The sequence below is a fragment of the Hemiscyllium ocellatum genome, chromosome 7 (genome assembly GCF_020745735.1).
Source record: "Hemiscyllium ocellatum isolate sHemOce1 chromosome 7, sHemOce1.pat.X.cur, whole genome shotgun sequence".
Taxonomy (NCBI): Eukaryota; Metazoa; Chordata; class Chondrichthyes; order Orectolobiformes; family Hemiscylliidae; genus Hemiscyllium; species Hemiscyllium ocellatum.
Genome location: NC_083407.1, coordinates 55,469,617 through 55,484,269, shown reverse-complemented (window position 1 = coordinate 55,484,269; position 14,653 = coordinate 55,469,617). Strand labels below are relative to the sequence as shown.

General features: G+C 43.7%; 1 long non-coding RNA gene across 1 annotated transcript in view; it reads left to right on the top strand.

Annotated features, from left to right (window-relative positions):
* The window catches only part of LOC132817449 (uncharacterized), a 29,153-nt gene that overhangs the window by 5,341 nt on the left and 9,159 nt on the right, over positions 1-14,653 (top strand). The window lies entirely within an intron of this gene.

Below are 14,653 nucleotides of genomic sequence, written 5' to 3'. Positions count from 1 at the left end.
ACCATAAAGACCAAAAGATATAGGAGCAGAACTAGCCCATCCAGTCTCCCCATAACCTTTGATCCCCCTACTAATTAAGAACCTATCTATCTTTGAATTAAATACACTCAACGTCTTGATCTCTGCACCCTTCTGCAGCAATGAGTTCTACAAATTTAACTGTCAGTGATGCTATCTTTCACTTGAAATGTTAAACTGAGACCCCATTTTCTTGATCAGCTGGATGTAAAAGAGTCAAAAAGTTTGGCGCTGGAAAACCACAGGTGGTCAGGCAATATTGGAGGAACAGCAGAGTCAGGAATGTGATTCCTGATGAAGAGCTTATGCTTGAAATGTTGACTGTCCTGCTCCTTGGATGCTGCCTGACCGGCTGTGCTTTTCCAGCATCACATTTTTTGACTCTAATCTTCAGCATCTGCAGTCGTCACTTTCTCCTGTATTTAAAAGAGTCAAAGCATTATTTTGAAGAAGAGAATGGAGTTATATTTGGCATCCTGACCAATTTTTATTTCTTGTTCAACATGGCAAAAACAGATTTTCTGAGAATTATCACCTATGTAAAAAATTAATGTGTTCAACACCAATCATGATTGCTCAGATACTGAAGAAATTTGTGATCATGTGTAGCAAGACCTGGACAATATTCAGGCTTGTGCTAAGAAGTGCCAAGTGACATTAACAGAAAGAAACTAATTACCTTCCTTTGGCACTCCCTTAAATTACCATTACTACGATAATATCACTGGACTGGTAACCCAGGGATCCAGAGTAATCCAGACTCTTCTGAAGAAAATAACTGGACTCAAAACATTAACTCTGATTTCTCTCCACAGATGCTGGCTGACCTGCTGAGTTTCTCCAGCATTTTCTGTTTTTGAACAGAATGTAAACTTTCCTTTGCAAGGACAAAAGAGAGAGATAAGGCAATGGGGGCCTCATTGGTGTCTGTGGCTGTTCTAAGTGAGAAGTTGCATGGAACAGTACTGTCAGGTTCCATCCAGTATTAGAGCTGTCAGTGTGGTTAAGGGATCAGTAAACATCCTGGAAAACTTTCCTCTTGTGGTCAGGAGTACACGTGAACACTCAGGCTGCTCAATTGGAGTGTCCACTGTTAGCTTGCACCTGACCATAGGGTTCAGTACTGCACCCTGGACCTCTGGACAACACTGCAATTACTGTCAGTTTCTGTCATTTTCAGTCAAGCCTAGTTTGTTAGTCATCTCTTGCCACTCTCCAGGAACAAGACCTCTTGCCTCTTACGAGTTGCTTCCAAAATAACTTCAACAGCTGCATCTGTAAACTGTGGGGCATTCCTGCCTTGGATTCTATGCCTCTGCCTCTCCATCTGTAAGACCATAAGACATGGGAGTGGAAGTAAGGCCATGACCTCAGACCTCCATAATAATGGTTGTGTCATGTTATAACATCTGTTGCTCACTTGAGGGATTTATCCTGTGCCTATGTCTGCTCATTGGTCATCATCATCATGCAAATGAACATCATACCACAGGCTACTCACCAATCCCCAGTTCCCAGGGATCATGACCGAGAAAGAATTTGAGCTCCTGACCCTACGTAGAATATCCTGCCTGCAGACCCAAACAGCCTGCCTTCATTCAGACATGAAGAATGATATATTAAGTGAGGGGCTAGAAGATTACGAGTATTCCTTGTCCCACACGTTAGGATGTTCCACTGTATTCAGGCTCTTGGCCCAGAGCTTGTTCACGTCTGTCTGCTTTTCTTGTTTTTTTCCCTTTTTACTTTTGCTCTTGGCTTTTGTTCTTTTTTCTTCTTCTTGTTTTTCCCTTTACAACTCTCTCACAGCATTACTCACCATCAAACCAGCGGACGAGGGGGGTACAGTGGTAGTTTGGCACACTGACCTCTGCACTGCTGAAGCCAGGTACCAACTCGAAGAAATATTGGCCTCATTCCTGATGAAAGGCTTTTGCCTGAAATGTTGATTTTCCTGCTTGTCAGATACTGCCTGACCTGCTGTGCTTTTCCAGCACTAGACTAATCTTGACTCTAATCTCCGGCATCTGCAGTACCCACTTTCACCTCTTACATCATTATCGGCAGGGCGAGAGTGGGACCAGCCTGCAAAACATGTGTGACAGAGTTGGCTCCTCCCAACAATTGATGGTGGCATCAACAGCAGGAGAGGCAATGGGTCTTCCTGTGGGGAATTGGTTAGGAGCGGGCCACGCACTGCCCCAGATCCATGGCCAGTTCCAGCTCTGGCGCTGAGTTCACTGAGGCTGTAGCACCGGGGGTGGAGGAGCCTGGAGCTAGGACCCCGGCGACTGATGACTGATGGTAGCAACTGGAGGAGTGTCAGAGGCGTGGCAGGAGGCATGAGACTAGGCCCATGGCTCCAACTCAGACACAGCGTTGCAGGAATGATGGCAAGTGTGGAGGTGGGCCCGTAACTGACACCCTCGAGCCCATTATATGGCTACCAAGCAGCAAACGCAAGAATAGCAGAGGATAACAAGAAGAAGCAGGAAAGATGAACTCTGCAGGAAAATCTTGCATTTTATTAAATGTTTCAAGATGGCGCCAGAGCATGGTGACACTTTGCATTTTGCACATGAAAGAAACATTTCATTGTATTTTTATATCCATGTGACAATAAATCTATATCTAATCTAATTTAGATGAGTAGGGGACAAAATAAAGGAAAAGCTTGAAACAAAAATAACATTTTCAGTGATTAACAGAGGACATAAAGTACCTTTTGTATCAATGGGAAGATTGATCATGTTTGTTTTCATCTCAGAATATAGAATACAGCAATGAATTAATACTATGAATTGTTGGTGACCTCCACTGAAACTTCATCTTGATTTTGAAAAAGGTAGATAACAATTTTCAAGTCTTGAGAAAAAAGAAGAAATTTGTAAAGTTACAATCTAATAATTTTCAATGCAATATCTCTTCAATAACGATCGTAAGACCTCTCTACTTCATTAAAGACAGAAGACCTCAAGGTACAATGAGGCCTAATGGCTCCATTGATAGCATTCCTGCTACTGAACAGGACTGCTCTGATTCCCAAGTCTCATTCCACAATGTTGCAGTAGAAGGAGGGTCCACATGGCTCTATAGAAGCTATTAATGAGTCTGGAGAATTCTTCCAGCATTCTGCAAATGGAGTGTACAGAAATGCGAAACAAAGGTGAGCATTTGCTTAAGTTTTTGACATTTCATTCAATATAGACTGTTGACTGGTACCTACAGTTTAGGCTGTAGCAGTTTTCAGGACTGTAGAAAAAGCAGATCTATGTTTCAATTACATCTTGAGACACAGTATTTTATTTTAGTGCAACCAACTCAGCAGAAAACCAACAGGTTTTCACTTTGCTCAAATGTTCCTTTCCAGTAGGGTGGAATACATGCAGGAAGAATGCCTGTCTTTAAGCAAAGATGAAAGTGAAATAAAGGATTAAATACACAGCTGGAGAAATGGTTCTTGTTACTAGTTCCATTTTTCGAACTGGAGTGTACAGAAAGGATGAGCTTCATTTAACCACCCTGACCGACCCATTGTCTCAGCATACTCCTGCCCCACTGAACTCATCTCTACCTAACTCGACGCTGACCTATCCCCCCTAGTCCAGGAACTCCCTATGTACGTTCGAGACACCACCCACGCCTCCACCTCCTCCAAGACTTCCGTTTCCCCGGCCCCCAACGCCTCATCTTCACCATGGATATCCAATCCCTCTACACCTCCATTCGCCATGACCAGGGCCTCCAAGCCCTCCGTTTTTTCCTCTCCAGACGTCCCCAACAGTACCCTTCCACTGACACTCTCATTCATTTGGCCGAACTGGTCCTCACCCTGAACAGTTTCTCCTTTGAATCCTCCCACTTCCGCCAGACCAAAGGGGTAGCCATGGGCACACGTATGGGCCCAGCTATGCCTGTCTCTTTGTTGGCTACGTAGAACAGTCGATCTTCCATAATTACACCAGCATCACTCCCCACCTCTTCCTCCGCTATATTGATGACTACATTGGCGCCACCTTGTGCTCCTGCGAGGAGGTTGAGCAATTCATCAACTTCACCAACACATTCCACCCTGACCTTAAATTTACCTGGACCATCTCTGACACCTCCCTCCCCTTCCTGGACCTCTCCATCTCCATTAATGATGACCGACTCGACACTGACATTTTTTTACAAACCTACTGACTCCCACAGCTACCTGGATTACACCTCTTCCCACCCTATCTCTTGCAAAAATGCCATCCCATATTCCCAATTCCTCCGCCTCCGCTGTATCTGCTCCCAGGAGGACCAGTTCCACCATAGAACACACCAGATGGCCTCCTTCTTTAGAGACCGCAATTTCCCTTCCCACGTGGTTAAAGATGCCCTCCAACGCATCTCGTCCACATCCCGCACCTCCGCCCTCAGACCCCACCCCTCCAACCATAACAAGGACAGAACGCCCCTGGTGCTCACCTTCCACCCTACAAACCTTCACATAAACCAAATCATCCACCGACATTTCCGCCACCTCCAAAAAGACCCCACCACCAGGGATATATTTCCCTCCCCACTCCTTTCCGCCTTCCGCAAAGACCGTTCCCTCCGTGACAACCTGGTCAGGTCCACACCCCCCTACAACCCACCCTCCCACCCTGGCACTTTCCCCTGCCACTGCAGGAACTGTAAAACCTGTGCCCACACCTCCTCCCTCAACTCTATCCAAGGTCCTAAAGGAGTCTTCCACATCCATCAAAGTTTTACCTGCACATGCACTAATATCATCATTGCTCCCGATGCGGTCTCCTCTATATTGGGGAGACTGGGCGCCTCCTAGCAGAGAGCTTTAGGGAACATCTCTGAGACACCCGCACCAATCAACCACACCGCCCTGTGGCCCAACATTTCAACTCCCCCTCCCACTCTGCCGAGGACATGGAGGTCCTGGGCCTCCTTCACCGCCGCTCCCTCATCACCAGACGCCTGGAGGAAGAACGCCTCATCTTCCGCCTCGGAACACGTCAACCCCAGGCATCAATGTGGACTTCAACAGCTTCCTCATTACCCCTTCCCCCACCTCACCTGAGTTCCAAACTTCCAGCTCAGCACTGTCCCCATGACTTGTCCGGACTTGTCCGACCTGCCTAGCTCCTTTTCCACCTATCCACTCCACCCTCTCCTCCCTGACCTATCACCTTCGTCTCCTCCCCCACTCACCTATTGTACTCTATGCTACTCTCTCCCCATCCCCACCCTCCTCTAGCTTATCTCTCCACGCTTCAGGCTCACTGCCTTTATTCCTGATGAAGGGCTTTAGCCCGAAACGTCGATTTCGCTGCTCGTTGGATGCTGCCTGAACTGCTGTGCCCTTCCAGCACCACTAATCCAGAATTCATTTGAACAAACCGAGAACAATGCCCTTATTAGGAAAGTTACTAGTGCCAGGGATTCACGTATCAGTGGAATCAAACTGGGGTGTAGGGACTGTGAAATATGAAACCTGTATCCTGAACCTGTAATCTCTAGTAATTTTTATTCATTCACAGACCCCTTGCAGCCAAAATATGTATATTGCTAGTTAAGTTCAGTTTCTGGTCAATGGTAACTGCAAAGATATTGATTATTTTAGAATTCAGTGGTGGTAATGCCATTGAAGATCATGGGAAGATGGTGGGATTTGCTCTTTTTGGAGATGGTCATTTCCTGGCACTTGTGTGGTGTGAACATTAGCTGTCACTTATTAACCCAAGCCTGAATATTGTCCAAGTCTTGCTTGATTTTAACGTGGATTACTTCAGAATCTGAGGAGTTACAAACGGTGCCGAACATTGTGCAATCATCAGAGAATGTCCCCTCTTCTGACTTAATGATGGAGGGAAGGTCATTGATGAAGCAGTTGAAGATGGTTAGGGCAGGACACTATCTGCTCCAGAGGTTTGCGCAGGCTAATTAGAAAATATCTATTCTAAGGAACTCCTGCAGTGATGTTCTATGGCTACATGATTGATCTCCAATACCCATAACCATTTTCCTTTGTGCTAATTGTAACTTCAGCCTGTGACAAATTCTCTCTCTAATTCTCACTGACTCCAGTTTTGCTAGGCCTGTAAGGCACACTTGGTCAACAACTGTCTTGAGGTCAAAGTCCTTCACTATTCACTTCCCGTTTTGAGTTCAGCTCTTTTTCCCTTACTTGGGTCAAGGCTGTATGAAGGTCACGAGCTGAATGGCCCTAATGAAACTCAACTGAATATCAGTGAGCAGTAAGTGCTGCTAGCACTGTCAATGACACCTTCAAGCACTTTGCTGATAATTAAGAATAAAATAATGGGATGGTAATTGACAACTGGAATTGTCCTGCTTTTTGTGCATTGAACATACCTGGGCAATTTTTCACATAGTTGGGTAGGTGATAGCATTGTAACAATATTGCAACAGCTTAGTTATGAAGGGTGAAACTTGCTGTCATGTTAAAGTCTTAAGTAGCATTGCCAGAATGATGGCAGGACTCATAGACTTTGATGCGTCCAGTGCTTTAAGTTGTTTACTGAATCACATGTTTGACTCAAATTAGCTGAATGTTGGCGTCTGTGTTCCTCATTATTCATTTGGTACTTCTGGTTGAGGATTGTTGCAAATGCTTCAGACTTGCCTTTTTTTCACTGGGATGCTGAGAAACCTCATCATTGAGGATTGGGATATTCAGGGAGTTGTTTAATTAATCACTGCCATTCTCAACTGAATGGATTTAATCTATTGCTTGCAAATCACTTTGTTATGTCAATCACTTTCTGCTAAGATATGGAAGTGCTGGTGTTGGACTGGGGTCGACAAAGTTAAAATTCACACAGCACCAGGTTATAGTCCAACAGGTTTATTTGGAAGTACGAGCTTTCAGAGCGCTGTTCCTTCATCAGTTAGTCATGGAGCAGGATCATAAGATTCAGAATTTAAAGCAAAAGTTTACAGTGTCATGCAACTGAAACGATATATTGAACAAACCTAGATTGCTGTTAAGTCTTCAGAATGAGTTGCAGGTTTTGATTCATTAATGTAAATCCCAGAACTTGTTTTAAGTAATATTCTTGACATAGTCAATGCAAGTAATCAATCCATATAAACATTTTATAAATTCCTACTTTGGAAATAGAACCAATCTGATTCAAGATTGAGATACAGACAGACTCTAACCTTACACCTTTAATGCATTGTTTGAGCTGAGATGTCATTTTTTAAAAAATGAAACCTTAAGTTAGCTTGAGAATGTGACTTAAAGTAAGTCACAACCTGGTATTGTGTGATTTTTAACTTTTTGCTAATGCTGTGTTGCAGCTTTATCAGATTGACATCTCATTTGTTTTTACTAATGCCTGATGCTGCTCCAGGCATGTCCTCCTGCCCTCTTCATTGAGCCAGGGTTGATCCCTTGGCTTTTTGGTAATAGTAGAATGTGGGATATGCTGACCTATGCATTGGAATATAAGACTTCCAATTGCCCATAGCCGCCAACAGCCTCGCTTCACTTGGAGGTCGCCACTGATGATGTTACCTAGCCAGGTAATGAAATGTCTGGATATCAAACCTACAGCTCAGCGAGCAAACCTACACCCTGCCCATAGATCCTCAGGGATGCCAAGTCTTGAGTTACTGGATCTGTTTGAAGTCTATCTTATTTAGTATGGTGATGGGGTCATAACACGATGTAAGGTATTCTCAGTGAAGGCAACTCTTTCATAAGGTCCCTCACTTTTATCAATATAGACATGGGTAGATGCATCTGCACCAGGCAGATTTTTGAGAATGAGGTCAAGTATATTTTTCCCCCCTTTTAGTTCCCTCACCACCTGCTGCATATCCAGTCTAGCAGCAATGTCCTTTAGGACCCAACCAGCTTGATCAGTAGTGCTGTTGGTGAGTCACTCTGAATGGTGCACATTGAAATTCTTGACTCAGAATACATCTGTATCCTTGCTCCCAACAGTGCATCCTCCAAGCAGTGTTCACATGGAGGAGTACTGAATCATCAGCCATGTAGGGTAGGCAAGATGGTAGTGATTAGATTTCCATGCTTGTATTTGATCTAATGCTGTGAGATGGGGTCCAGTGTCAATATTAAGGACTCTCAAGGCAACTCCCTCCTGACTGTGTACCATTGTCCAATCACCTCTGGAGGGGTTCTGTCCTGTTGATGGTATAGTGTTGTCTGGGACAATGCCTGCAAGGTATAATTCTATGAGTATGATTTTGTCAGGCTGTTGTTTGACTGGTTTGAGGGATAGCTCTTTCAAGTTTAGAACAAGCTCCCAGGTGTTTATGGGAGGACTTTGCAGGATCAACAGGGCTTCGTGTAAATGTTAGTTTAAGTGCCTTGGTTAATATCAGGTGACCCACTCAACGTTGGTCTGGCCCCTGGTTTAAAAAGGAGAATTCTGAATACACATCAGATTTACCTACATGCACTGAGAATCATTTCATAGACAGACAACAGAGGTCACAGTAGAATCCATTGCCATTTTTCAGAGAAATAGTCAACAAATATTTAATGCAATGTAGCTGTCCCTACCCCTAATGTGGCACCGTGGAAATCTGCTCCCATTCCTTTGAAAGAGATACCTTATCAGTCAGTGCATCCAAAGTGAATGCTTTGACCACAAGCTTGATCCTAGCACTTTTTCTGTTGTTTTCAGAAATCAGCAGCCAGAGAACAAGAAACTATCCAGTGTATAAATAGGCCCTCTGGGAGTTGGTGCCCTGCATTACTCAGAATATTCAGTACTCTGTCTTGTTAATAATATTACTTTGAAGAATTTCACCCGGTAGGTGGAGTTAACCTCTTCAAAATGCAACATAACAGCAGTTAGAAATACTACCAATGAAATGTAATTTGATGCCTACATTTAGATTTGTGATTGCTTAAGCAACAGTTTAAGATACATTTATGCTTTTATGTTAATATATTTATGGTTTTTTTCTATCAGGAAAGTGATTAAACATATTTCTTGAACCCTAAGGATAATAATTTTCATCAGTAAAGTTCGTCTATGCATGATAACTTAATGCCTTCATACAACATTACACAGAAATTTAACTCATAGATTCACAGTCATAGAATCATATGGCATGGAAACAGACCCCTTTGGTCCAATCAGTCTGCACCAAACATGTTCCCAAACTAAACTAGTCCCACCTGCCTGTTCTTGGCCCATATCCCTCCAAATTTTCCTATTCGTAAACTTATCCAAATATATTTTAAATGTAACTGTACCTACGTGCAGTTTCTCTGGCAGTTCATTTCACATGAACCACTCCCTGTCTAAAAAAGTTACCCCTCGGGGGTAACTCCTTTTTAAATCTTTCTCCTTTCACCTTAAAAATAAGACCCCAGCTTTGGAATCCCCCACCCTTGTCATTCACTTTATCTATGATCCTCATGATTTTATAAACCTCAATAGGGTTTATAAAACTCCAAAAGCTTCAGTGAAAAAGTCCCAGCTTTTCCAGTCTATTTTTATATCTCAAACAATTTTTTTATATTCCTGGCAACATCCTGGTATATCTTTTTTGAACTTGATCTGGTTTAAGTAGGTTGAAGTAGGTGCATGAAAATGGCACATGCAGCAATGCAGTAGAAGCACATTAAATCTGCCAGTTGGAATTTCTCTTCGTTAAAGTCTTAGTTATCTAAGGACCTTAGAATAAAAATGGAGAGTAGTCCATATTGCACAACTTTGAATTTATAAACACATTGAAAATTTCTGTTGGTGAGCATATGTTTAACAAAACGGCCGGGGTTTCCCATTCTTAAAGTAGGAAGGCGAGTTTCTTGAGGAGTGAGATGCTCATCAAGTGTTCATATTCACATTCCCATCACACTCAAGCCTTCCGTCTCCCTTGCAGGAGAAGGTGATGCACAGCAAGGACGGGCCCAGACTGGTAGGGAGCTTTCTGATCTTTGTATCCTCACTGGTTTGGAGGAAGATGTGATCCAGCTGGCAATGAAGAACAAGGTCAGTTCTGGTCAGTGGAAAGATTGGAGTGACAGAAACCAGTGAGGAACATTTTTGTCTGCTATTTTCAGAAGTGCAGCCAGTCTCAGCGCAAAGATTACTGCTTCTTCACCAACTGTTTCTCTTTCTTCTCTTGATGAGGTATAAATGGTCAACAGTGAACAGAAGAGAGCACAGAGGACAAAGCATGTGACATCCCAGAGGGTGAGCCAGCCATGTATTCACTTTCACTCTCCAAGAACACAGATGCGGTCACCTCAGGGGGTACATTAGCTATCTTAACCCTGAGGACTCAGTCTGGTGAGCACATCATTGGTAGGTGTCTGCAGCCAATACTGGAAGAAACATTTGATGTCTGTGATACTTAGAAGACCAGATGTTGTTGAACCCCATGCAGAAGATATGCCACTGGAACTGATCATAATTGGCATGTCCAACCTGCAGACAGGCAGGGATGCCACAGCTCCTACCAGACTGGACTGAAAGGTGGAGACATCTGTACATCTTCCTTCTTCTGTGATGGTTCTAACATGTGAGCATTTGGCTGCCTTCATGGGAAGGGTGGCCTTGGAGATCCAGGTGCAGCAAGACGCTCAGTAGTTGAAAACATCAAGTGCAAGTAATAAGCCAAAGGGTTGCTTCTAGTTGGAGGGAGAGAAAGGCAAGGGTCTGTGGAGCATAGAGATGATACCTGTAGACATGGATGCAAAGGTAATGGGAGAAGAGTTCTGTTTTGTTCCAATACATCATTGTTGACAGAGCCTTCAGCCATTTTGACCCATTTCTCACACTTCTCCTTTCACTCCTCACCGTCCTACACAGAACATTGAAAGGATTCCTCTTGTCATCTCTTTCCACTCCTCAGGCTTCTTTGTTCAAGGATCATCCTCCGCCATTTCTGCTACCTCCACTTCCATGCCACAACCAAGCATATCTTTCCCTCCCTCCCCTGTCAGCAGTTCACAGGGACCTTTCCCTCTACAATAGCCTGGTTCACTCTTTCCTCATTCCTAACCCCTCTTGATCTACTTCCACCCCAGTGCCTTGCCATGCAATTGCAAAACATATAACACTTGCCCATTCACCTCCTCCCTCTTCACTGTTCAAGGCCTCAAACAAACATTCCAAGTGAAACAGCAATTTACTTGGATGCCTTTTCACAACAACTTCAAAACATGAACACTGGCCTCCATTTTGATTACACCCTTCCCCTTCTGTGTTCTGTTTGCATGGGTTTTCTGTCAGCAGAACTGACAATTTTCTGGTGTTCACACCAAATTAAGCATCATTTTACAGCTCCCTTCAGTTCCAAAGTAGAATCATATTGAATGTGAAATGTTAACTTTACTTCTCTGCCACCAGATGCTGTTGGACTGGTTGAGATAATACAGCACTTTGTTCCTATGGTGTAGAAATTGAAGGCTGCAGTCACCTGTAAGGCACCTAGAGTGGGATTTTCTCCTAGTCTTTGTCGTCATTGGTGTTTGCACAGCAGCTGGCACAAGTAGAAGACATTGACCCAGCATATTCATTGACACTGATATGACATTAATCTGTTGCAGGCAGATAGCAATTTTGATCCCTGTTGACTTGATTTCAATTGGCCCTCTTGTGCAGGCTGTTGTACCTTGGAGGCTGATCCACAACTTGTTCCCGCTTCTCAAGTTGCTAATATTGCTGCTGTTGCTGTTGCTGCGGTTGATGCCTGCACTTTCTTCTGAGAAATATGGATGACCAGAAAAATGGAAAGGATAGTTAATGTCATCTTGATCCTTTTGGGAGAATTGTGAAGACAGCAGATAGCAATGTTTCTCTGATGCCTTCTCCCAGCCATCATGTATTCCAGTGGAAACTGCATTCTATACAGCTTCAAGGGGCAACAATGACATTTGCTATACTACCTGGGGTACTGAAAGAATGGTGAGAGTGGGTTTGCTCATTGGAATTCAAGTCCCAATATTACTCCTGCCCCAACATCCTACTGTTTCTGTGACCCTCCATCATCCCCTCCTTGAGATGCCAGTAATCACCATCACCATTGAGATGCCTGAGCTTTCCCCCAAAGCCCCTCACAGTTGAGGTCTCACTGCCTCTGCTGAACCTTGATCCTGCCTCAATCGGATGAAAGTGAGGACTGCAGATGCTGGAGATTAGAGTCGAGAGTGTGGTGCTGGAAAAGCACAGCAGGTCAGGCAGCTCCTCAGATGCTGCCTGACCTGCTGTACTTTTCTAGCACCTCCCTCAGTTGGAGCCTTCTAGCATTCCTTGAAGCCCCACAACAAAACTTTATGGTTCCTGCCCTGACCACATCACTGAGCAGAACTGCAACCACTCCCCCATTATTGTGGTCAATCCCTCCACTTTGTCAAACCTCCCATCTTGATCCCCAGACATGAATTGGCCTCAGCTTCGATGTCATCCTGGGCAGGTGCTTCAGCACGCCTAACTGACAGCAGGCTAACATCTTTGAAACACACTGGCCCCAGCGTGAGATACCAGGCTCACAGTACTGCTGAACACAGACACTTATCCTGGAAGCTTGTCATGGTTGCCAGCAATCCTCAGTCAAAACTTTCCAAACATAGTCTGGGACTGCCATAGTGTTAAGGGTTTAGATGGAGAGGAATTTGTTAAGTGTGTACAAGAAAATTTTCTGATTCAGTATGTGGATGTGACAACTAGAGAAAGTGAAAAACTTGACCTACTCTTGGGAAATAAGGCAGGGCAGGTGACTGAGGTGTCAGTGGGGGAGCACTTTGGGGCCAGCAACCATAATTCTATTAGTTTTGAAATAGTGATGGAAAAGGTTAGACCAGATCTAAAATTTGAAGTTCTAAGTTGAAAGAAAGCCAATTTTGAAGGTAGTAGGCAAGAACTTTCAAAAGCTGATTGGGGGCAGATGTTCACAGATAAAGGGATAGCTAGAAAATGGGAAAACTTCAAAGATGAGATAACAAGAGTCCAGAGACAGTATATTCCTGTTAAGGTGAAAGGAAAAGCTGGTAGGTCTAGGGAATGCTGGATGACTGAAGAGATTGAGGTTTTGGTTAAGAAAAAGAAGGAACCGTATGTCAAGTATCGAGTGGATCCTTTGAAGTGTATAAAGGCAGTAGGAGTATACTTATGAGGGAAATCAGGAGGGCAAAAAGGGGACATGAGATAGCTTTGGCAAATAGGGTTAAGGAGAATCCAAAAGGATTTTATAAATACATTAAGGACAAAAGGGTAACTAGGGAGAGAATAGGGCCCCTCAAAGATCAGCAAGGCGCCGTATGTGTGGAACCGCAAGAGATGGGGGAGATAATAAACAAGTATTTTGCATCAGTGTTTACTCTAGAGAAGGACATGGCAGATATAGAATGTGGGGAAATAGATGGTGACATCTTGAAAACTGTCAATATTACAGAGGAGGGAGTCCTAGATGTATTGAAATGCATAAAAGTGGATAAATTCTCAGGACCTGATTAAGTATACCCTAGAACCCTGTGGGAAGCTAGGAAAGTGATTGCTGAGATATTGTATCATTGATAGTCACAGGTGAGGTGCCAAAAGTCTGGAAGTTGGTGAACGTGGTGCCACTATTTAAAAAAGGTGGTAAGGATAAGCCAGGGAACTATAGACCAGAGAGCCTGACTTTGGTGATGGACAAGTTGTTGGAGGGAATCCTGAGGGACGGGATTTATATGTATTTGGAAAGGCAAGGACTGATTAATGATAATCAGCATGGGTTTGTGCGTGGGAAATCATATTTCACGAACTTGATTGAGATTTTTGAAGAACTAACAAAGAGGATTGATGAGGGCAGAGCAATAGGCATGGTCCATATGGAGTCCAGTAAGGGATTTGACAAGGGTCCTCATGGTAGACTGGTTAGCAAGGTTAGATCTCATGGAATACAGGGAGAATTAGCCATTTTGATACAGAACTGGCTTGAAGTTAGAAGACAGATGGTGGTTGTGGAGGGTTGTTTTTCTGACTGGAGGCCTATGACCAGTGGAGTGCCATAAAGACCAGTGCTGTGTCCACTGCTTTTGGTCATTTATATAAATTATTTGGATGTGAACATAGGAGATAGAGTTAGTAAATTTGCAGATGACACCAAAATTGGAGGTGTAGTGGACAGCGAAGAAGGTTACCTCAGAGTTCAATGTGATCTTGATCAGCTGGGCCAATGGGCTGAAGAGTGGCAGATAGAATATAACTTTGATAGATGTGAGGTGTTGCATTTGGGAAAGGCAAATCAGAGCAGGACTTACACATTTAATGGGAAGGTCCTTGGAAGTGTTGCTGAACAAAAAGACCTTGGACTGCAGGTTCATAGTTCCTTGAAAATGGAGTAACAAATAGATAGGATAGTGAAGAAGGCATTTTGTATGCTTACTTTATTGGTCAGAGCATTGAATATAGGAGTTAGAAGATTATTTTGCAACTGTACAGGACATTGGTTAAGCCACTTTTGGAGTATTGTGTGCAATTCTGGTCTCCCTCCTATTGGAAGGATGTTGTGAAACATGCAAAGGTTCAGAAAATATTTAGAAGGATGTTGCCACGATTGGAGGATTTGAGCTATAGGGAGAGGCTGAATAGGCTGGGGCTGTTTTCCCTTGAGCGTCAGAGGCTGAGGGGTGATCTTATAGAGGTTTATA